The 26,220-nt window shown below is 35.1% G+C and overlaps 1 protein-coding gene and 1 long non-coding RNA gene across 3 annotated transcripts in view; one reads left to right on the top strand and one right to left on the bottom strand.

Moving 5' to 3' along the window:
• Positions 1-4,817: 4,817 nt before the first annotated feature.
• On the bottom strand, positions 4,818-25,427 carry LOC109100993. The gene is made up of 4 exons (XR_006153243.1): positions 25,385-25,427; positions 6,082-6,198; positions 5,920-5,981; positions 4,818-4,958 (listed from the first exon to the last, which is right to left on the bottom strand). It is a non-coding gene; the product is annotated as an uncharacterized LOC109100993 (long non-coding RNA).
• LOC109053833 overlaps positions 20,199-26,220 on the top strand; it is a 69,979-nt gene continuing 63,957 nt past the window's right edge. Inside the window, exons 1-2 of one of the 2 annotated variants that reach the window (XM_042712357.1) lie at positions 20,199-20,448; positions 20,691-20,787. The gene's annotated coding sequence lies outside the window, so the exon portion shown is untranslated. Of the gene's footprint in view, positions 20,575-20,690; positions 20,788-26,220 lie in introns of both variants that reach the window. The other variant, XM_042712356.1, reaches the window with a different exon arrangement.

The following is a 26,220-nucleotide window of genomic DNA, read 5'->3' as shown; positions in this document are numbered from 1 at the left end:
ATCTAGTGCACCTGTTGTTAATTTCATTAACACCAAAGCAGCTGACTGAAATGAATTAACAAACCCCTCTCCCACCGTAACTGACCAGATCAATATCCCAGAAGTTTAATTACTTGATGCTATACTCTGATTTAAAAAGTATTCCTTTAATTTTTTTGAGCAGTGCATATTCTTAAGGACATCAAAACCTAAAATTAAAACTCCAGAAAAGTGTAAAATATGGGACCTTCAAGAAGTGCATAGATGCATTTTCAAGTTGGTGAAAAACTTTGCTAGTTTGTTTAGTGCCTGTAACTGGATGAATAATGCTTTGTTATTATTATTATTATTATTATTATTATTATTATTAGAATAAATAAATAAGAACTCTACACAAATGCTTGATTTCCCAACGTTAAAGGTAGTAAACTGTTATTGTGTTACTTGAAATACGGCCAGCCAGGGGAAAAGTGCCTTGATGTAAAACCCACTTAAACACACTTATTTAGTTTCTGAAGAAAAGAAAAGTAAAGTAGCCTGGTGAGAAATATTATCAAAAACATGATTTGAATGGCTCGAAATGCCACACGCTGGTGACCCTGCTGGTCAGAAGGAGGAGATGCAGTGAAAACGGCCAAAACATGCATCAAAACACCATTTACAAACCAGCTGCAAACGTTGTATTGAATTATAAACTATTAAATAGCTGCTTCTTTTTCTTTCTTCATTTTTCTTTATTTTTGACCAATGAAACAGACAATAAATGGATTGGAATATCCAACTTTATTTTTCAAAAGGTATTACATTTATTTTCAGTCTGTTCAAATGCGTCAATTCCAGCAATCTAAAAATAAGACAAACTCATGCCTAAACACTGTTTTTTGGGGACATTTTCATGCACACCCTTCCGTCTTTGATTTCTGAAAGAAAAAAAAAAAACTTGATCAGGAACCTGCTAATTTAGAATCTAATAATAGAACTTTGCTATTCACACAAACTGGGAATTAATTATAGACTAATGTTGAACAGAAAAAAAAAAAATCTGACTTATTTAACTGAATGTATCTTGATTATTTCACAGTGTAGAACTGTAGCATCAACAAAGAAGCAGAGCAACTAGAGGAAGTGACATCATTCAAGTCATATAAATCACAAACAGATATGCACAGTGAGGGTTTGAAGTAAAAAACCCAAAGCTTAACAGATTTCAGGCTTAGAAAAGAAGAGGAACTGAAATATTTAATAGTTTCTTTACCAATTCAGCAGCTGGGATAATAATGTGGCTATTATAAGTTTGTTTTGTTACAACATACAATCTATAATGATACACCAGATACAGCATTACTTTTCATAGCACATGTTGCGCTTGATAGAGCAAAACACACTATGGTTTTTAATTTTTTTTCAAGTATTAATAATACAGTATGTATTTTATTATATGATTTGATATTTAGACTCCGTTTCCAGGGTGTATCAAATGCCAGCTTGGCCCATTGCACTTGTGTAAATTTCCAAGGTTTTTGTGGTAAATAAAAGAGTGCAATTAGAGAAAGAGGCACCAGAAGAAAATAGGCGATTGTTGCAAATCAGCTAAAGTCAGAGTAACTGACTGCATCTGTTACAGTCATAAAAGATCTTACCCGTGTTTTTGTATTGTTGGTTTATAAAATTCTAACTCAATTGTGTCTTCTTCCTGTGACGTGACTACATTAACAATAATTCAGATGAGTAAAAGACATCTGAGCTTGCATTTGTAGAATTATGCATATCTGGTTCAAATGCATTAATAGTGTTTAATATTTGTAGTTAATAATTGAATTAATGACCTGTTTTTTTTTACATCTCTTGCAGATGAAGAAGATCCCGACTGAAGCTACAATCAACAGAGATCCAGCAGCAGAAATCAGCATTATCAGTGAAAGTGATGCTGTAATGGCTAGAGAGCCTGCCATTAGTGTGAGAAATGTGTCAGTCTACAACAAAAGAGATCAGGTCAGGAAATAAACACAGTGCTGATATACCTGCACGTGTGTGACAGAGTTGAGTGATCTGCAGATGTTGAGTCTGGCTGCTGATGGGATTGTTGAGCACACAGCTGTAGGTGTTTTTATCCTGATATTCCACCTCCAGAGGTAGAGAGAGACTGATGCTGAGATCAGACACACTGATGCTGGACAATAAACTGTTTCCTTTGTACCAGGAGAGAGTCACATGACCCACAATTCACCACTGAACACACCAGTGAACAATATGAAGATGATGTAGAATGTGGTGAAGAGTCTCTGCTGATGACAGGAACAGGCAGACGAGCTGAAAACATTAGATAAATAAACAGAAATATGCATAAATCTTATCAAATGACAATGTTATTTGGTTCAATGTGTTGAGTGTTTAATGTGATTTGATGATGAGCAATGATTGTGTCTGTCATCTTAATATATAACATAATTAGGGATTTCATTAGGTAAATAGCTAATAAAATAAGCACAGGATAAAAACTAACTTTTTACTCACCATAGACAGAAACACTGAATGTTTTTGATATCCGTTTCTTTCCACTAATCTCTAGTTTATAGAGTCCAGTGTGTTCAGTTGTGATGTCTGTGATGGTCAGAGATCCAGTTTTGATCGTCCAGCTTCAGTCTGTCTCTGAATCCACTATAAAGAACATCATATATGTAGAAGATTCCAGCAGCTTTAAAGATTTCAGCTATGAGAGAGTTTTCAGCTCCAAATGTCCACAGTAAGTAATCGTCATCATGTAATTCAGTAAGATCAGTGTTTAGAGAGTGACAGAATCTCCCTCTGTCACTGACACTGAATCACCAAAACACACCTGATGAACAAACAGATTTTACACAGATTAAAGCTCTTGTTGGTTTTTAAAAGCCTGTACTTTAATAACAGCAGAGACACGTAACAAGATAAGTCACACATATATAAAAAAATTCTGTGTGAGTTTACATGATGAATAATCATTACAGCTTGGAAGTAAAAGTTTAGGTATGCTGGATATATTAAATACATTTGTGTATTATTGACTTTCCAATGACATTTGTAGTTGTTTTATATAAAAAAAATAAAAATAAATAAATAGCTTACCTGATTTGCATTTGCACGCAAACAAAGACAGATTTGAGCACAGTATATGAAAATAATCAAATCTGAAACCACAGCGGGTTATTATTACTCTAAAATGTGAATAAATGACAGAAATATGTTTCTAACTTACCGATCAGACACCAGCAGCACAAACAGAAAGAAACAAGCATGTGAAACATTTCCTGTTGTTCGGGGAAAAGTCTTGTCTAAAAGGACTATCAATGAAAGCACAACTGAATTAAACGAACACAGTGAGCCTCCTAATGCAAATGCACTTGTACTTCCATGTGTCATATCAAACTAAATGGAGCCTAGCTCTTGTGATTAAAGTGTATATTTATTCAGCACTCAATGATAGCGTTTGGGGAAAAGTACAAAGTTAAAATTGTGTATGATCTCATAGACACTCATCCTCTGAGTCAAACTGAAACCTGCTGCGGTTTGGCTTCTTGAGAATTGTGGTTTGATCTGTTGGGTGGACAAACAGCTCGTGTGGTGCTAGTTGGCATCCATAGCTTGTGTGTTTAGTTTGTAAGTGTACAGTTTCTTCCTGTCCTGCTATTTTGAACAGCTTTGAGCTTTAATCTACTAAACGTGAGGAGAAACTGTATTTGACACATAGGCAGAAAAGCAATAGATCTTACTAAAAGATGTGCATTAAGTTGTTGAAGATCATTCATGAGACTCGTGTGTGTTAGTCTGATGAGTGAATGTGTGAATCAATGTGAATCTTTTGCTGCTTGTTTGCATGTGTTACATTAACAGACAGCAGACTGGATCTCTGACCATCACAAACATCAGAACCACAGACTTTCATCATCCACAGATCATCAACAGCAGAATCATAAAGAGCTTCAGTGTCACTGTCGTTATGAAGTATAATTTACTCATTCACTGCATTTTCCTTTTTAGGAATGTTAAAACACGGTTTCAATCCAGATTAAAGCTTACTTTGAAACCAGTTTCACTTAGAAACTGCTAGCAAATTCACAAATAATTAGCAAGTAACACATTGAATCAATGTGAAATTTTGACGTAGAATTGCTTGTATAGTATTTTCAGTCACGTTCTGATTGGTCATAGAATACTGGCAGGATGTTCTGTTTCCTGTTGAGCTCACAGTTCTAAAGCTGCTTAACTGCAGTTCTTTAAAAACACACTAGATGGCGCCATTTATCATTTCAACCAATAACATACAACTGAAGCTCAATGTAGAAATGTGTAAATATCAAAGGATTCAAAGGACTAGTCTAATTAAGCACATAATTGCTCATAATTGCTACAATGCTAAATAATAAGTTTAATAAGGGATAGTAAAAATCCTTTTTCGAGCTTCACCCATCACTAGGCTATGTGCTTTTTTCAAATAATTGCATTGCAAGCAATGTCGAAATTCGAAAATGAATGGCTTAATAACTTGTTGGTTTTATGACATTAACTGAAACAAGCGGATGTTCACTAATAAAATATCTAGGCTATATTTCCATTCCATAGATAACATCCAACACAAAACTACGAACACATTCAGATGAGGTAGCCAGTGTATTGCTATAGTGAAACACTCCATAAGCCATGAGCACAGTGAAGGTTGAAATGTATATTTAATAATGAACGTTAGATAAATTTCCATATGATAAACTAAAAATAGAACAATTTGCTCAAATGGTAAACCACTAAATTAAAAAAAAATTTCAGACATCACAATAACACTAAAAGATATGGCACAAGGAGTGAAAACAAAGCAGACATATCTTGGAAGACAGTAGCCAAACCAAAAGCGTGAGGCAGGGACCTGCAGGAACTCGTTTCCATTAGTTACAGGATTTGATCTTCTTTTTTTTGGGAACATTTTCATACACAGTCTCCTTCTTCGATTTCTGAAAGGTAACACAAACTCAATCAGGAACCTGCTGATGCGACAGAAAATGAATAGACGATTTGTTAATCTCTTAATAACAAGATCAAATATTAATCTACAAATACTGACAAATTGGTTTTGTTTTCAAAGAGTGCTACAGAACAGATTCTAACATGGAGCAGTCATCAATAATCTTTTCAAGCAGTCAAAGCATCAAGCAGGGGACTGTGTTCTGAAGGTTTGTAACGACAGCCTCTGCGCTGAGAATGAGTGTCTTCACACAAAAAGCAAACAGCAAAGTTGAAGTTTGCAGCACGTCTACAAAGCAACCAATGGCTGCATTTGAGCTCAGAGTAATGATGAACCACAGAGCAGCTGCAGCTCGAGGCCAGACTTCAGCACAGGTAACAACTTCGTGTCTACTTTCTTTCCTGTGAAAATCTAATGGTATAAATCATGCCCATTAAATTAAAAAGTGTAACAAATATAAATGATTTGCATGTATTGGTTTTCTTTTCTATAAGCAGAGGTTCTGGGATTTTTAAAAAAGTCTACATTTGTTTACAGATTAATCCACAAATTGTTTAAAAAGTGCTGGGTTAAATGTCAGCAGGCCTAGTTGTTTCAGCACATGTATAATGTATAATAAATTAACAATGAACAAATATTAGTGTTTTGATACATCTTAAACATTTTCTAAATGCTATTTTTTTTTTTTTTATTATTTTGGCTAATTGTTTTTTTTTTCTACAAAATGTAAATAGACTGGCAAAATTTACAACACTGAGGAGCAAACAGTGCAGAAATTTAATAAAGCCATTTAAAAATAAATGCTTAAACTATTTTTTTTTTCGCCAGTCCCTACTAAAGGTAATAATGATGACAGTTGAGTTTCTCAACCACCCACGTCTTCTCACTGACCGTCTGATGCTGCAAACATCAATCACACTAACTCACTGCAACATCTTGCAGCATCTCACCTTTTGTCGTGTTTTTGGTTTACACAATGCTGAATCACTTCCGTCTTCCTTCTGTCTCTGGACTGCATTAATGATAACCACAGATGTGTTAAAACAAAGTTTTCTATATATTTGTCTTAAAAAGATAAATACTACTACAGAATAATTGCTTGCTCTCCTGACCGGTTTTTCTTGGTTTCTTGCAGGTGCAGATGATCCCAATGACTGCAGCTACTATCAGCAGAAAACTAGACGCAGCCGCAGAGATCAGCACTATGAGAAGTAAAGGTAGCCCTTCACCTGAAATGGACAAAATGAGCCAATAGTGTGAGTGGATCTGTCCATCAAACATCAACACTGTATAGCTGAGAGTAAATCAATATTAGTATCACCAAAAGATGGCGCAACATTTTACAATTCATGATGTCCAGCTGTTGAGTCTGACTAGTGAATGAATTGTTGAGCACACAGCTGTAGGTGTTTTTATCCTGATATTCCACCTCCAGAGGTAGAGAGAGACTGATGCTGAGATCATACACACTGATGCTGGATAATAAACTGTGTCCTTTGTACCAGGAGAGAGTCACATGACCCACATTCACCACTGAACACACCAATGAACAATTCTGCTGTGATGATGATGATGATGATGAAGAGCATTGTGAAGCGTTACTGCTGATGACAGGAACAGACAGACGAGCTGAAAACATCAGAGAATAAAGAGAAATATGGATACATTTAACGCACTATTATTTTCATTGTAGGGTGTTGACGGTCAGTGAATGTTTCCATCATCTCAAAATATAAAATGATTAAACATTTCATGATGTAAATAGTTAAAGGAATATTCAGAGTTCAGTACAAATTAAGCTCAGTCAGCAGCATTTGTGACCCTGGAGCACAAAAGCAGTCTTAAGTCTCTGGGGTATATTTGTAGCAATAGCCAAAAAAATACATTGTATGGGTCAAAATTAGTGATTTTTCTTTTATGCCAAAGATCGTTAGGATATTTAGTAAAGATCATGTTCCATGAAGATATTTTGTAAATTTCCTACCGTAAATATATAAAAACTTTTTTTTGATTAGTAATATGCATTGCTAAGAATTCATTTGGATGGCTTTAAAGGCGATTTTCTCAGTATTTTGATTTTTTTGCACCCTCAGATTCCAGATTTTCAAATAGTTGTATCTCAGACAAATATTGTTCTATGGAAAGCTTATTTATTCAGCTTTCAAATAATGTATAAATCTCAATTTCGAAAAATTAACACTTAAGACAACAAGTTTTGTGGTCCAGGGTCACATTTGTGTTGCATGATGTTGATTACCACAAAACAATAATTACAGTGCACATTAATCTTTGTCTCATCACTCCAAAGTCCAGAGTCCCAATTGTCTTTGTTAAAATGAGCACTGGCTGGCTTTTTTTGTGCATGGGCTGCAGCAGTGGCTTTGTTCGTGGACGACGTAAGGTTGTCACGGGAAACATTTTAATGATTTAGCCAACTGTACTGAAAGTGCATGGCAACTTTTTCAGCATTTCTTGTCACAAAATGCTCTTGACGAGGTGTTAACTTCCATCGACGGCCTGGATGTCTCAGCGAGCTTCCCACAAGTCCATCCTTTTTGAATTTTTGGATCACTTTTGTGACCGTATTCAAACTATTAGTAATGCGTTATTACTTTTCTTAAACATTTTTGTGCAAAGAAATTATTTTCTTTCCAATGTGGTGCCATTTTGTGAACACTATATGAGAGTGGATTTAAATACCACTCTTAATTATCAATTATTCTGTGGCTACCTGTGTGATGATTGATTAGACTCATCTGTTGGCTTATTCCTGTTAATTACAATTTTATTTGATGTTTTTTTTTTTTTCCCCTAAAAACATTCATTGGGGGGTACTCATTTTTAAACCATGATCTTAAATGATTTTGTTAGAGTAGTTCCAATTTTGCCTTTGGAACTGACTAATCTAATTTAAAACCAATAAACAAGATTTGCACAAATATTTCATTGTATAGGATCCCATAGAAAGTATTAATTAAAAAATTTAAAAGCCATATGGATATTTTTCTGTGAAATCTGTTGGGGTGTACACATGCTGCCCGCCATGTCTCGCCACTTGTTTTATTAAAAAAAAAAAAAAAAAAAAAAAAAAAAAAAAAAAACACAAAGAAGAAAAAAGGAATGTATGTTACAGTGAAGTGCTTATAATAGTTCTCAATGGGGTCAATCTGTAAACACTAAAATACTGTTTAGCTACTGTGTAAAGTTATAGTTTTATTTAATAACGTTGTCACTTGATAACACAATACCGTAAATGCTTGGAAAATTATGATTTAAACAGCTTTACAAGTCAAATAATATACGAGTTTTGGCAAAATAATTAATGTAATTGTTTTTATCAAATTATAAGCTTCACATTTTTTTAAATTTTATATCTTCAAATAATTGACCTCACTGATGTCCATTCTAAGCACCTTGCCGTAATCTGGATTTTTTTTTTTTTTTTTTTTTTGGATGAATCCAGATTATTTTTTCTGGTAATCAAATACTAATTTAATAAAACAGGAATATGTGAAATTTTAGACAAGTGATTTCTACTCACCATAGACAGAAACACTGAATGTTTTTTTTCTCGCTCCAGCTATCTCTAGTTGATAAACTCCAGCGTGTTCAGGTGTGATATTTGTGATGGTCAGAGATCCAGTCTGTTTGTTCAGCTTCAATCTGTCTCTGAATCTTCCATTAGTACCGTTATATGTGAAGAACAATACATACTTTTTATTGATTTCAGCTATAATGCACTTTTCAGCTCCATATTTCCACAGTATACTTTCGTCTTTCTGTATTTCAGTAATATCAATGTATAAAGTGACAGAATCTCCCTCCGTCACTGGCACTGACTGTATTTCATTTGTTTCAGCACCAAACACACCTGAAGAACAGAATATACATATATTAATGTTGTTTGTTTAGAAAGCCCGAAATCAGTTTGTAACCTTAAAAAGCAGCAAAAACATCAAACAAAAGGTATATGAAAAGGCTGATGTGTGTGAATCAATAATTTGATCTTTAATATATATATATTTTTTTTTTTCTGCTTGTAGAGAAAAATAAAAATGTCAAGTTGCACACAAGATAAATACAGCCATAAATACGGAAAATACAGAAGTTTCATATTTGGCTAATTATAACAGACTTACTGAGAAGAGACTAGCGGCATTTTTCTTTTTCTTTCTTTGAAACAGAAATAAATGAAGCAGTAAAAATGCATTTATAACTTACCAATCAGACAACACAAACAGAACAAAACAAGCGTGTGAAACATTTTCGTTAGCAGTTCAGCAAAAAACTCTTGATCTAATAAGATACTGATTCTCATGTGAGTCCTCCCCCGACAGAGTTTGACAACCCTACTAGTTCACAGCCACATGTGTGTGTGTGTGTGTGTGTGTGTGTGTGTGTGTGTGTGTGTGTGTGTGTGTGTGTGTGTGTGTGTGTGTGTTTGTGTGTATGTGTGGGTTGTTCTGGCTCTGAAAAACTGGAAAGCACTTAAAAAATGTAACATTTATGATTTCTGAAAGGTTGTTTTTAATGTCAAATCTGAAAAAAAGTAGAAGAGTGGAAATTGGATTAGTCAACCCAAATGTAATGATAATGTAATATATTTGTAATGTGTAAGGTTTTTTAATCATGCGATTTTTGCAAAAGTTGCCATCTCACATTAATGCAGGCTTATTGAAGTGCGACACGAGCAGCTCAGTTTCTGGGTCAAACTAAAACCTGCTGTGGTCTGTTTTCTTCAAAAATCTGATGTGATCTGTTTTGTGGACAACTAGCTTGTGCATGAAAACGGCCATTTGTTTGATGTATGTTTAGTTTGTAGGTGAAGGGTTTCTTCCTGTCATGCTTTCATGAACCTCACAGTCTGACCTCCCTCCTTTACAGAATGCAATCTTATTCTATCATTTAGTTATGATTCTAAATGTATTGTAATTTGGTAGAGATGTTTAATATAATATTACTTAAGTGCTGTAAAAGATGTGATGAATAAGGCCCTGATCAGACAGAACATGCACCGCACTGCCTTTATTTGATTGGCTTTTTATGGTTTAGAAAAGAGCAGTGTGCTGCATTTTTTTAATGTTGCTAAGCAACCACCGAATCAGCTGTCTTGTCAGTCTAATCAAGGATTATAGCGCGAGAACTCTAGAAACTGGTTTGCTGTTAAGTCAGCTGATGTTGTCAAATGATGTTGGCCGCTTCTCTGCTCAGAGTTGTTTTTTTTTTTTTTTCAACTTCAGGCGTTCAAAGCACTCCTACAAATATGCAAGGCACAGCAGGCGGCTAAAACACGAGGCGCCCGGGGTGTATAAACAGCATGCAAAAAGCTCACTGCCAATAGAAAAGAGTTTTAAAAAGCACTTCTCAATGCAAACAAATATGTTCTGTGTGATCGTGGCCTAACACAATATTTGATTAATTTAGTGACCCTTTCTGCTTGTTGAAAGTTTAATAGTTTATGTGGTAGCAAGTGAGCAATGTGAATGTGAATCAATACTCTGTTCCAAATGGAAAAAGAAGCCCTTGGGATCTTTTCTGGGGCTGCATTTAATTCCAGTTCAAGCCCTTGATCACTTAAATTTGGCCATGCAATCTTTTGTTACCAAAAATGACCAATGAAACACACTACGTTACTGTGGACTTGCGCTCGTGGCAGCCATTGTAAGTCCACAAAAACATAAGTGCACATAATCCCTCAAGGCCTTCCTTTAAACTTTGGGTCCTCGGCAGAGCACATCACTAATGATGATCAAAATTTTTATTATTGCTTTTATTGTTCACTTTTCAATTGCTTACCCACCTGCCATGACATCTGTCAATAAACCTAATATATATTTTTTTTTTTTAAATTGTGTTGAAGTTGGTTATTCAGAATAATTTACTTGTCTGGTGCTGGGGAAATGCAAGATATGTCAGCAAACATATTGTGAATACAGTCTGTAGAATTCAGTTATTGCATTCAAACTGCCAAACAAAAAAACCGAGTCAAAAATGAAAGCTTTGTACGTTTTGAACCTATTTAAAAAGGAATAACCTCCCTCAGAGGTTTGGTATGAGCTTTCATCACTGGGTATATCTAACCACATAATATCTACATAATATTACACACACAGTTTAGAGGAAATAATGTCTATTAGCCACACAATACAGCATGAAATAATATTTTAACCTATGATATTTTACATAGACTGCATAGTAGTATAGCTCTAGTATTTTATTGTGAGAAACGGTAGCCAAACCCGGACTACTATGTGTTTTATGTAACCAGCATATGCTGTTTTTTTCAACAGGGTTACTGTGTGAAAGAGGCAAAACTGTCTTCTCCTGGCAAAGCGTAACAAACTGAAGAAGGCATTTGGATGATCAATGTTGTAAATAATGTTGAGGTCTCAGTCCCTCATCACTGCTTCTGTAGAACTTTCACTTTCTACCAAACCCCGCCTGTGCGTCATTGTTTTGTTTATATAGCCAAGAGATAGCATCAACACTGAAACATAACATACTTTTGTTTCCACAGAATCTGCATACGTCTTTCAAAGAAACTGTGATAAGTATCTTAGTTTTCGTCCCAGCGTGGGATTTCCAGCTTGGTAAGTCTATCTGTTTTTGCTGAACGATAATGGCGCATGTGACTCGGTTTAATAAAGCACAAGCTTCGCGTCCAAATCGTCAAATCGTGTAACGTAACGTCGAGACGTGCTTGATATTAAAAGGAGTTATTAAAATTGTAAACCAAGCAAGGGATGAATCGCTCTTCCTCAGGCGACTGTCTGTGAGCAAGCCAGGTGTTGTGGAGAAATCGGTGACTTAGAGGAAACTATGACCAGGTGTCACTGTTCAGCAAATGTTCGCGCGGGAGCGTGCACACGTTAGAATTTGCTGGGTACACACCAAAAGATAATCGGGCTGATTTTGGGCCGATATCCCTCCTTCCGACAATCCTAGCTATGTCCCGATTATCTTGAAGGTTCTACAGATTATCCCTTGGTGTGAAGTGTGTTAAGAGTGTCCGAACCGGATCTGAAGATCGTCGGAGCCGCCCCGATCTCGAATCATAAATATTCAACATGTTTAATATTTACGATTAGAAATCCTGATAGGTGGGGGGAACCCCGAGGACAAACGCATGCACGCTCTGGAGATTATCACGTGAAACGAAACAATATCCAATCAGAAAGCGAGATGATGGAAGACGGAAGCAGTCATGGTGCAGCACAAAGTGAAATTGATGTGGACAGCAGAGATGGAGGAGCAGCTTATTCTGAAGTCTCGCGAGATTTTGCGAGATTTCCTGTGTTCACAGTCGAGACTCTGGTTGAAAATCTGTTGGTGTGTGGTGTGCTGTCTTTGTCACATCATGGCACACCACACACTATAGGAGCAAAACGGTTAAATCTAGGATTTTTTTATCATGTTTGTGGTCTATCACATTTTGAAAATCTTATAAGATGTAAAAAATCTTTTGGTGTGTACCCAGCATTAGAAACTGAATTGGAATGATCAGCGTCAGAGGATGTCTCATGTCTTAATACTAGAGAAAACGTCCATTGGACAATCTAGATATTGTCACGAGCATCATAATGCTTATATAGAAAATAAATTAAGTATTAATGCTGATGCTGTGTGCTAATATGTTAGCCTACTACTAAGAATGGTTGCCTTATGAGATATTTAGCGCTTAGGCGATTATGTAGGCTCTGTGTTGCCAAGTCTGTGGTTTTCCTTCGTGATTGGGCTACTTTAAAACACAGTTGTCGCAGGTTGTTTTTCATGTCCGCTGGTTGAAGCGACCTCAATAAAGTGATATTTGGGACTTGGTATTTGGGTTTTATATTTGGGACTTGGAATTAAAATGTCTATTTTACTTGTGGAGTGCTATTTTTAGTGGTGTTTGGGATTTGGAATGCAATTGGGCATGTAGCGATTGGGTGGGTTTTGTCAAGAAATGGTGTGAAAATTTTATATGGGGTATTCTGATTTTATGTTTATTTTTGGTCTTTATTCTTATTACTGTTTACTTTAATTACCCAATAATGTTGGAGATCCCACAGTTTACTCCTTATGATGCAGACACCGAATCTGACAAGTAAAAAGTCATATAGCTATCGAAATGTTACCACACTTTATTTTATTATAACTGACCATAAATGTTTAGTAAAGTGTGATGTGTGAAATTTTATTGTTCTTTCTGTTTTATATAAATAAAACATACTGATCATCAGATATTGATATTTATAGATACAATAGGGTCTGACAGCTTAAATTTTAAGCTATTGAAATTTATTGTTATTTTCCCTTCTTTATTTAGTTGAGTTGTGCTTATGCTTATAACTTGTGATGTTTTAGCTCCTCTTCTATTTTTTTCTCTTTTACACAAAAGTTGTTTGACATGTACCTACCATTAATTGGCTTAATCATTTCCAAAATCAACAAGAGCTATTACAGTAAGCTTGTTTATAAATTAGCTTTTTGTTATTCATATCTGCACTTAATTAATAAATATGTTGTTCTGTCGGTGCTGATATAGTGGTTAGTGCACTGACATGTAGTGGAACTGCACCTCCAGCAACCCGAATTTAGTTTACCCATTAGCAAAGTACGGATGAATATAGACAGTAACACTAGATGGCGCCACTTCTGTTCACTCAGTATCATTTAACTGATGAATGTGGAAGGGGTGTAAATATCTGTTAAATATATCTAAAAATCAGTTTTGTCACTCTCTAGTAATAATGACTGTCTGTATTTTTCATTACAGATTGGATTGTACTTGGTGTAACAGGAGCATGTGTGCTGGTGTGCAGGTGTAACTGGTGACAATTTCTGGTTGTGTGTTTTCGGTGTGTATTTGTGTGATGTAGTTTCAATCAGTTATCATTACAAAATATTTAGATGCCCAAGTTGTTTAGGAAAGATGACTGGATTTTTAAATGGGGTCATAACATGATTTTTTAAAATTATTTTAATATGTTCCTCGAGGTTCACTTATAATGTTAATGTTTTGCACAAAAAAAAAAAAAAAAAAGCAAAAACAAAAACAATTACTTTTAACCCCCATTCTGACCCTCTGAAATTTTTACGTTTTTAAGGCACATCTCCTTTAAAAGGATAATTCACCCAAAAATGAAAATTATCCCATAATTTACTCACCCTCAAGCCATCCTAGGAGTATATGACATTGGTGAGAGTTTGTTTTGCTCTATCTTTAGCGCTTTGATGTTTGTCAAAACATTATGCGTTGCGTCAGAGGTCATTTTTCCTCCATAAATCGACTGCCGTTGTTGGATGCTAGTTATCATAGTTAATACAGTTTTAAATATGGATATTTTTCTGACAAAAACATTGCTTCACTTTAGAAGGCTTTTATTAACCCCCTGGTGTCATATGGATTAATGTTATGATGGATGGATGCACTTTAAGGGCTTCAAAATCTCAAGCACCATTCACTGCCATTATATATCAAGATATTTTTTAATATAACTCAGACTATGTTAGTCTGAAAGAAGAAAGTCATATGCATCTAAGATGGCTTGAGGATGAGTAAATCCTGGGTTAATTTTCATTTCTGGGTGAACTATCCCTTTAAGGCTTATCAGTAAATGGCCACTGTTATGATTGGCTAATGTTAATGCGTAGGAAAAAGTATCAGTGTCTATGAGTAAGTGTTTTGAAAACATCCATATAAAACCGTCATTTACAGACAAAGCTTTATAAAACCATTTACTTACAGTTCGTGATTTAGCTGCTGTCAGCTCCAATACAGTTGCTGCATTATCTGTCAACAAAAGTTTCTTTGCGAACTCTCCATTACACTGTGCCTCGTTTAAATAAAATGCTCCGAACAAACATATAGTTCTCAAATGCGATCCAGGATGCCATTAAAATAAACCATCTACATGTTTCTGATGCTGAGACCCTTCTGAAGTCTGCACAGAGACACAAACCAGCATTCAGATGTGTATAAGTTTAGGCGAAATGTATAACTATTGGCTGATGTCTTGCTATGTATTTCCCCATTTACAGTACACTAAAAATTATTATAATTTTGACTGAAAGACAGGAAAAACCTGTTAATTGACTAACGGTAAGTTCCTTTATTATATGTAAAAACTAAAAGAGCTAACCTTACATTTGACCATTTTAGAGGTTAATTTGACTATTTTGGAAATAAAATGATCAATCTTTTAATTTACAGTGAAAAACCATGAAGTGACATTCCCAGAATCCCCTGTATGGAACTTTTTGTTACCAGTCATGTTATCTATGTTTTATGGAACATCCTATGTTTTTTAAAAGAGTGTTTATTGCATTATTTTAGTGTCATGCTTGTTACCATAATGTTGTCTTGTGTTTGTGTGTATGACACTGTGTGCACTTTCCATATATTGGTATTCACCTCAACTTGAGGAAAAGCTACTTGTGATTAACTTTGATTCATCTTCTGGTTTTTCTCTTTCCACATGTGTCATTATGGTGGATGTCAGTATTTTTTGAAAATATGAAACAGATTTTAGTGGTAGCATGTCTTTGTGAATTCAGCAGAAAAGTACTCTTGAATTTAATGTTTTTTTATTATTATTATTATTATTATTATTATTATTATTATTATAGTTATATATTTGCCTCTATTAAAGTTACAGGTATATATGTTTGCGTTTTTCTTGTATTTTTGCAGAATTATTCAGCTGTAGCCCACTGATTGTTATATTGTTCATATTAACATTAATTGTTCTTTTATTTCTGTTTAATTGTAGACCTTGCATAACAATACATTTCCTTGATAAATCCCTGAACTCTTTCTCCTCTATCCATTTTTACATATATTCTAGCACAACTCTTTGAGTAAAAGTGTGTTTGAGAGCAGGTTCTGGATTTGTGAACAAAAATGAAGTGTCTACTAGTGTATTCTCATTAGAAATACATTTGGAAGGGCAGTACATATATATATATATATATACAGAGAGAGATAGAGAGCGAGAGAGAGAGAGAAATAAAAATGTCTACTTATAAATGAACAAATACAAATGTAAAACAAATATTCTCAGATTATGTAATACATATGAAACGCAGATCCACTACTAAGGAGACAACGACCTAGTGGGAGAGCTATGAAGTGTAGTTTTTTTCATCATGTTAATGTTTCAATTTTTGTTCCAGAATTGATGCTGATTTCATACACGTCTATGTGGATTCTCAGCCATCTCAAAACTTGTCACATACTGAATCCAAATGTCTAGTGAAAGGGATTTGTACTTAGGAAAAGATAAAGTTTCATGATCTTATGCAGACAGTTGCATACTCCACGTGATTCTCCTCTTTAGCCGTCTGTAAAAATACAACAGACAAGATACAAAAAGAACAATTTATTTTCTATTTGCACACAAAATTAATCATTTGTGTTAATGCATATATCATAAACAACAACAAAAGCATGATTTACCGGGATAAAACAAACACTGTGCCAAATATTGTATGTTGTTAATAGACTAATCATTACATAAAACACAGTAGCTCACCATTTCTTGTGGATTTATTTTGTAGAATGTCGGATCAGCGTAAATGATCTCTTCATCATGAGTCTGAACTGCTACATCATCTGCAACTATAACAATTTAAAAAAGCATGCATTAAAAACTAAATTTAACTTGACCTCTTTTTTCTCTTCACAAAAATCAGAGATCAAAACATCAGATAATAAACAGAATGTATATAGAGATATGAATGTAAAGTAAAAAAAAAAAAGCAATAGTTAATGCTTGCCTTCTTGATCAGATTCTCTATATTTCCTGCAGATGCAGAATATCCCAAACAGAGATATAATCAACAGAGACCCAGCAGAGATCAGCACGATCAGAGAGACTGGGTGTGAAGGAGACTGTCCGTCTGGTGCTGCAATGATAAAAAGAAGGGAATGCATCTGTTTTGCAACAAAACACAGCGATCAGGTCAATAAAAAATCACTAATATCAGCTCTGACATACCTGAATATGTGTGACAGAGTTGACTGATGTTCAGATGTTGAGTCTGGTTTCTGATGGGATTGTTGATCACACAGCTGTAGGTGTTGTTATCCTGATATTCCACCTCCAGAGGTAGAGAGAGACTGATGCTGAGATCAGACACACTGATGCTGGACAATAAACTGTTTCCTTTGTACCAGGAGAGAGTCACATGACCCACATTCACCACTGAACACACCAATGAACAATTCTGCTGTGATGATGATGATGATGATGATAATGAAGATGATGAACATTGTGAAGAGTCTCTGCTGATGACAGGAAAAGGCAGAAAAGCTACAAAACATCAGAGAATAAACAGAATGCTTAGTTTATTAAGTGAATATGAGGTATTTTATGATTTAAATAGTTCCAGGAAATAAAATCAGAATATGTGAAGTGTGAACATTTTGACAAATAATCTCTACTCACCATAGACAGTAACATTAAATGTTTTTGATGTCAGTTTTGCTCCACTTATCTGTAGTTGATAAACTCCAGTATGTTCAGTTGTGATGTTTGTGATGGTCAGAGATCCAGTTTGATCGTCCAGCTTCAGTCTGTCTCTGAATCTCCCGTCAGGAACATCATATGTGGAGGAAGTTTTAGCCTCTCTATTGATTTTAGCTATAAGAGAGTTTTTATCTCTATAGTTCCACAGTACATCATCTTCACATATCCCAGTAACATCAGCGTTTAGAGTGACAGAATCTCCCTCCATCACTGACTGTGTTTCAGCACCAAACACACCTAAAGTACATGAAAAAGGTTTTGATTCTCGTTGAAATCAGTTTGAAACATTTAAATGTGAATTGAAGAACAGCAAAAGAGACGCAAATGATTAAATATCACTTATATGAACAGATAGATGAGCATGATCTTTTACCTTTAATGTGTGTGTGTGTGTGTCTTTTTTAAGTTATTTCCAGTCAGATTCGTAAATCAAGAAGTTAAATTTTGCTTATTATTTTCAGTTATTTCAGGATTGTAGCCTATATGAAGAACATTAAAACAGGTTTGCTGAAAGGCGGCCTGGATGTAAAGTAAATATCAGTTTATTTTAATTGACCCATGGGAAGAAAATCAAATGCAAATCCTTCATTTGAACAGCAGCAGTAATGTTCTGAAACAAAGAAATGAAGACATAAAAATGTTTTTACAACTTACCTAACGGCCGTCTCCAGCACAAACAGAACAAAACAAGCACGTGAAACATTTTCCATTCAGTGTCTGATCTAAAAAGCCTATGTCTGCAGAAAACACTCAAGCTGGTGTGAATCCTGAGTCTGAGCCTTCTGATTAACACACATTAAAATATAAATGAAAATTACATATAAATGTCCTTCTGAACCTTTTTGAGATTTTAAATGTTCTTTATTGAAAAACATTTTTCATTTTTATAATTTAACACTGATGCTTTTAAAATAAAATAGGTCAAATCATCTCCCATCTGTCATTTCCGGTCTTATTGAACTGACACTAATAGCTCGACATCCGACTCAAACTGAAACCTGCGATGCTTTGATTTCCTCAGTAAATCTTGTGCATTCATGGTTAGCTTGTAGGTGAATATTTCCTGCTATTATGAACTTTACAGTTGATGCCCACTAACAGTTTAAAAGGTAATGAATCCATCGTGAAAACATGATGCTGTAGTTTTCAATACGCATTCGCTGCTTGTTATTTATGAAGACATGTGACTTTGTCTGTATAAAAGAGTGTGTTGTATATGGCTGTATCATATGTCTTTATAGTTTCTATAATGTTTTTCTATTCAGTATTTTTCTGCACTGCCTCATTTGCACAGTTGTCCAAGCACCTTTAAAGCTGACTTCACTGTTTGCATTGAATTAATGGTCAAGGTTACAAGTGAAATAACCTCATTGTGTGTACACATTATTATTTGTATTGCAGGATTGATAACTTTATCAATAGATAAGTGTCTTTATTTAAAACTATTGTTGATAAATATTTCATATGTATATCTTATGGATTCTTATGGATCTTATCTTTTGGATTCAGCTTAGACTTATTTAAGTTTTTATTTAACTGTGGTTCTTTCAGGAGAATCACACCCCAACATAAAGTGCAACATACCAACCCACTATTCAGAATCAAATGAATATGCTGCTAATTAGACTGAGGCTGAGGCTGCCAAACCAACATAACCTTTTATTTTCTGACACTTTTATTTAAAGGCATAGTGAAGAGAAGAAATTATGCTGCAAGTGCAAGTTCTGTTAGAAAGACTCTCAAATGAATCATATTAATAGATCTGGCAAATCACTGCTTGACACCTGGAGTATATAAGCAGTGAACTCTCTTTCATTTTGCAGTCGATGACGCTGACATTCCCCTCCATCCTCCCTACCAAAACCAGGTTGTGTTGTTTAATTAACACTAATTTTCCAGTGTTTTAATAAGCTGTTGAAATATTGTAGTATATAAGTGCATATGAAGGAGTTTTATTTTGTGGTAAAATAATAATAATAATAATAATCCTGTACCTTTCCATGAGCAACATATTTTTAGACCTGTATATTTTTCTTTAACTTTGCATCAGCCCATATAAGCACCATTTTCTTTCTGAAACAAGCAACAATAACTTAAAAGATATTGATATGTTCATGTGATTCTTTGAATGTTGGATTCCTAGTTATGTCACTAGATGGCGCTCTAATACAGTGTGCTCACTTTATGTATTAATGAAATATCAGGCAACTTGTAACAGGGCACACTGTGTGTAGGATGCTGTTCTTGCAAATATAATAATACTAATAATATTAATAATAATAAGAAAAAGACAATTCTAAAAATTAGGAAAGCTGAAAATACAGTAAACTGTGATTTAAAAGATTTTCAGTGAAAGGACTCAAAAATAGTAATTATAATTTGTTTCAATAAACTATTTTTAGAAATAGACATTTTGGTCTTCACTTCAGTTGGTTTGGTTGATGTAATGAGTTAGTTGTTTACCGTCAACAAACCCTAGAAGAGGAACGACTCTCGTCCTTTATTGGTCAACACACTCTTTTATTTTCGATTCTGAAGGCGTGTGTTTTATCTGCTTTCTGTGAGTTTCTGGACATGTAGGGCGGTTTTTAGGTTTACAATACAGCAGCATTATGTGGAGACACATACATGTGATGCGGGATGTCATTAATGTGAAATGAAAAACAAACATGACTGAAGACCAACACCAACTCAATAATAAAAACTAAAATAAAAAAAAAAACCTAGCAGACGATATTCGTGTCGCGGGTGTGTTATAAGCAACAGAGAGTGTGGTGTAGTGTCACTGCACACGTGTTCGGTTACCGCACGAGTTGTTAAAGTAGCCTCGTTGTGTCACTTTTGTTAGTAATGAACGCAGGAGTGTGTCAAGTTTACCGCAAAGTTTCAGTCCTGTGTTCCAGACACGAATGATTCCTCATCCTGTGCTGCTGTTTAAAGTGACCAGACTGCTGGACGATGAATCAGGTGAAGAGGGCCCTCACACGCACATTGAACGAGGGGCCCAAGACATATCTGGACAGACACTGTATCATTTCAGACACTTGGGCTCTTTTGAACAGTAAACCACCCACTCAGAGCACACCAGCAAAGGTACTAAAATCTACCAGAACATTGCTAATGCTTTTTTCTACTAAAATTAACTCTAACGAAATTTAAATAAAATTTAACTAAAATTTCTACTCATGTTTGGTTCCCTGATTCTCAAGTGGAGTTACAGAGCTGGAAGCGGAGCAGGAGCGGATCTCTTCAGCAGTCCACAGTCTACTTGTGTCTGATCTTTACCATTATCAGTGGAAACTTAAGGTGAGATTTTCTATCTGATCATCATCTTAATCTTACAATCTCATTTTCAACCATTGTTTTACTTATGGAGCCTTGTTGTGCTTAAAAAAAAAAAAAAGTAGTAGTACTTTGTTAGTTTCGCACGAAGCTGATGAAAACAAAAATAAACTATTAACCACCATCGACCACAAAGTATAAATTGTAGATCCATTCTTCTTAAAATGACCCAGACACTGCAGAAAAAAAAAAACAATTTATAAGAAAAAAAAACAGGATCAATAATATTTCTGCTTAGAATGAATTGAAATTCTCAGAAAAAAAAAAAAAAAAGATTTTCATCCATTCAGGTACTAATATGAAGCCGTTTCTCTTATAGGTAGCAAAAACTTAATGTAATGGCTTTAGATGGATCTGATTGTTCGTCGAAGCCTTTGGTTCTCTACTCCCCAATTACGCTGGTCTGGACGGAACCCAAGGCTCGCGAGCGAGCTAGGCGTACACGTTATACACACTCACACATAGTTTTTTGACAGCGCTGGTGCAGATCAACACCAGGCGATCTAAAAAAATTCATTCTGACCGACCTGTCTTAAAAATGTAATTGACCACCAGATCAGTAAAACCCAAAACCAGCACACTGCACCACCAAAGACTATGTGACAACCAGGGAATTCGAACGAACAACAATAACTTGGGCCCACATGTTCTATTATTTACATACCACACCCAACCAATTCTAAGATATTCGAAATTTTAGACAACACTGAGAAAAGGAGACCATCTCAGAACAGAGTACGGGACCAATGCGACAAAAAAACTCAGTTAGAACCACACCCGTGGAGAATGCGTGATACCCGCATTACTCTACGCAGCCGGAAGGACCAGTTCAGACTGAAATGGGGCCACTACAAACGGCAGAAGACACTTATTGTAAGACACCTTAGATCACCACTGTACACACTGTGCACTATACACACGCACACAAACACGAACTAAGGGGGGGCGACGAGGGGGGTAGCACTCTTTTTTTCCCGGACGTATGCTCCTATGGTGATCCGTAAGTTTCAGGAACATTTGTTCTGCTTGGTGGTGAGAGAGACACACCCACCACCACAGTATGTGGAGACAAACTTTCACAAAACCCTCAGCGGGATGAGTTTAATGTCTTTGGCCCACATAAAATGTTATACTTTGTCACCGTTTTTAACAAGTATTCCCTGCATCTAGTTTTGCAAATGGCTGGCAACCAGAGACTTAGAGTCTGAGGGCGTTGGCGGAGGTTGATCTGACTAGACAGGTTCTTGTAGCTGTTAAACACTAAGGTCATCGAGCATCTATACGTAGCGTGTCATCCTGTGCGTGGTTCTATCCACCTCAGAGCACGCTCGGGATACGGCCGGCGCCTTCACCCTGTCGGGGGGGATAAAAAAAAAAAAAAAAAAAAAAAAGCATAAATATGCAATAAGAAGACTAAAACTGTAGCCGTTACTACAAAAAACAACCAACCTTACAAACTTAATACACATGGTTCGTTGTGTGGGAGATTAATGTGATAGATCATTATGCTCTGAAAGCTCATTAGGACCCTTTTATTCACAATAATCAATATGTCGAGTTTTCCCATATTATATTGTTAAGAGCGGACATTCGCAAGGGTGAAAAGAAGTCATCACAGTTGAGTCTCTGCGGTATAGTGGTTTTCACTTACAAAAAGCTCCAGACACAGAAGTAGGAGATAGGAAGATCACCAAATATAAGACCAAGCTCGAAAGGTCACTATGATCCTCTCGGGTACCAGCTACATAAATGATAAATAACGACAAAATGGTTGCGCCTCGCAAAGCTAAGCATATGGAGGATTTCATGGAGAGACACTGCATTTTTTGGCATTACACATGTGGGCATTTTTTTGTTTGTAAATTTGCATGGTTTTGCTATGAGCAAACGTGCATTAGATGGATGTGTAGACTGGACGTGTGTAATTACCAGGCTATCTTGTGCATGTAATATTATGCATGCACTACTTGCATTATTATGCTAGTTATATTCTTCATTATATTATTCGAAGTGGAATGAACATGGTCTTAGAAAAGAGGACAAACGAAATAGACGCGCAATTCATGTTTTGGGACAATTACATTTCCCAACAAAAAGCCAATAAAGATCCGCTGGTAAAGTCAATAATCCACAAAACAAAACAACGAGAATCAATAGTCAAAAATTCTATATTAGAATTATTAGCTATTATTATTATTATAATTAAATAACTATTATTCATCTCACAAGGAAAAGTAATTGTTATGTAGCTAGCAACCACGTTCAAATGTCTTGCACACAGAAATAAAAGGAGGGCTTGAACACCATAAAAGGGAATCTTACACTAAAAAAAAAAACAAAAAAAACATTTAAAAACGTAATACATGACAAGAAATAAAACAAATATAAGTTATTGCCACATTACACTAGAAAATACAATAATTATGAGTAATTGCCCATTAAAATAGCGGACTGATAGGCAGGAGACAGGAATGATTTATGATAGCGTTCAGTCTACATATTGGTGGGATCACTCTGCCGAGGACACCTCTAAAGCATGTAAGGGGTTCGGTCCCCCCCCCCAATAATAACATTTATTAACATTTATTTTTCTCAGCATCCTCACCTCCCAAACTGCTCAACCCAAGCCCTGTGTGATACCACTAAAGCTTGCCTGTTTTGATCAGTTAATTTAGTATGAGAATAAAACTTTCCAACTATGGATCTAATACTTAAATCAGTTTCTTGACCATAACATAGTCAAGTCAAATTAGTATGTCATAAATTTCAACATTTTATGTTGTAATTTTAAATTCTTATTTAGCGTTGTATTTAAGAATTTTGCTACATGAGTTTGTCTATTTTTTTAAATTTATTTTTAACTATTTTTATAAGTATATTAAGTTTTGACTTTGACTTTTTAATCTCATAGCATTTCCATTAGTATGTCATAATTTCTAGACTTTTGTCCTAATTATGATTTACCTGATTTTTAGATGTGGGTGGAAATGGAATTCAAAATAACACAGTGAAATACAACTCAGACTTCGCTTAAAATTATATCCGGTAACACTTTACAATAAGGTTTCATTAGTTTATTACTTTAGTTTACAGTAATTTATTACTCTTAGCTAATATTAATTAATTCAACATTTACTAATGCATTATTAAAATCAAAAGTTGCGTTGGTAACATTAGTTAATTGTAACTAACATGAACTAGCAAGAAGAACTGTAGTTTTTATTGACTAACATAACATACTTAAGTTAACATGAAAATAAGAATTATGAACAATACTTCTACAACATTTATTAATCCTAGCTAATATTAATTTCAACATTTATTAATGCATTATTACAAATCAACAAATTGTTTTTATTTGTTTGTAGTTTAAATAGTTAATGCACTGTGAAAACTAGCAATGAACAACTATTACTTTTGTAAAAACTAACATCTAAACCATAAGATACTAAAGTTTCCTTGTGAATACTTGTAATTGTTTGTTGTTTTTGTTCATGGTTATTTTCATACATTAAATAATGTTAACAACGCGACACCGTTTATTGTAAAGTGTAACAATTATACAAATACTCAACAAATTATCAGTAAATTGTCTTAACCAGTTCTGTGTGTTTTCTTTTGGTAAATGTTTGGTCTCATGGGTGGTGTAAGTGATCTCTTCTTCACGAGTCTCTGTTTTAACAATAAATAGGCATTAAAACCAAACAAAACTCAGTCTTAATTAGATCTGGTGTTTTCACAGTCTGTGTGTTATTAGTTTACGGCTTTCAAATTTACACTCCAAAGTTACACTCAATGGTTTTAAAATGCCAATTAACAAATTTAATCAGCCATTAGGGCCTATAACTTTTTCCCACACACCAAATAGTCAAAGAGTGTTTATCATTACATTTAGAGAGACACTTAAATCACACATTAATTTACACATAAATCAAACCCAGATGTGCTGTTTAACATCACATTCTTTGTATTTAATCAGCATTCAAGTTAAACAAGCACAAAGTTATCATGATCATTTAAATTTAAGAGCACCAACTACATCTTTACACAGAGAATGAATTATTATGTTTTTATAAAATGGAGAAAGCTTTTGTGGTGTGTGTGTGTGTGGTGTGTGTGAGTGAGATGAGTAGAGAAGGACGTTTCGGTGTCATTATATACAAACAGACATTTATTATAACAATGGAAAATTATGAGAATAATTTTAATACATGATAAAATAGGGCTATCAATTGGCTCAGATGTTTAGAGACATATTTTTTCAAAAAATGGAATTTCTTATTTACTTTGTAAATTAAATGTAGAAGAGGGAATACTTGCCTTCTTGATCAGTTTTTCTGTGTTTCCTGCAGTAGTTTTTGCAGAAGATCACAACTGCAGCACAATAATCAACAGAGATCCAGCAGCAGCAACAGAGATCAGGACTATCAGAGAGACAGAGACTGAAGGATGGGAAGGAGAGGAAAAGACAGACAGTCATTAATGTAAGTGATTGAATCAGTCTGATCTACAACAGAAGACAGAGATCAGCTCAGTGAATAACTTGTTGCTGTACCTGCACATGTGTGACAGAGTTGAGTGATGTCCAGATGTTGAGTCTGGTTGCTTGTGATGGGATGTGTTGAGCACACAGCTGTAGGTGTTTTTATCCTGATATTTCCACCTCCAGAGATAGAGAGACCTGAGACTGATGCTGAGATCAGACACACTGATGCTGGACAATAAAACTGTTTCCTTTGTACCGGGAGGAGAGAGTCACATGACCCACATTCACCACTGAACACAGCAGAGGAACAATTCTGCTGTGATGATGATGATGATGATGATGATGAAGAGCATTGTGAAGAGTTTCTGCTGACTGACAGGAAACAGACAGACGAGCTGAAAAACATGAGAGAATAAGAGGAATATGAACACAACAATCATCTTATTTTCAGTGTTGTGAATTGTAGTGAATCTGTGTAATGAATGTTGTGTTGAGTGTGTGTTTAGTGTGTTAAGGTCACTGAATGTGTCTGTCATCTCAAAATATAAATTGAATCAACTTTTTGACAATGTAAACAGAATATGTGAACGTTTTTAATAAAAAGACATCTCTACTCACCATAGACAGAAACACTGAATGTTTTTGATGACATCTTTCGCTCCTCTAATCATTACTTCATAGAGTCCAGCGTGTTTCAGGTGTGATGTTTGTGATAGGTCAGAGATCCAGTTTGACTGTCCAGCTTCAGTCTGTCTCTGAATCTCCCATCAGTACCATAAATGTGGAAGGGATTTGCTTCTTTTTCTTCATTTTAGCTATGTGGCTATGAGAGACTTTTCAGCTCCATATTTCCACATTATGTTGTAGTCTTCATGTATTTCAGTGTGTAAAGTAACAGAATCTCCCTCCAT

The sequence above is a fragment of the Cyprinus carpio genome, chromosome A22, assembly GCF_018340385.1.
Source record: "Cyprinus carpio isolate SPL01 chromosome A22, ASM1834038v1, whole genome shotgun sequence".
NCBI lineage: Eukaryota > Metazoa > Chordata > Actinopteri > Cypriniformes > Cyprinidae > Cyprinus > Cyprinus carpio.
Note: the sequence above shows the minus strand (reverse complement) of the source record. Positions and strands in the feature narration are given on the sequence as shown.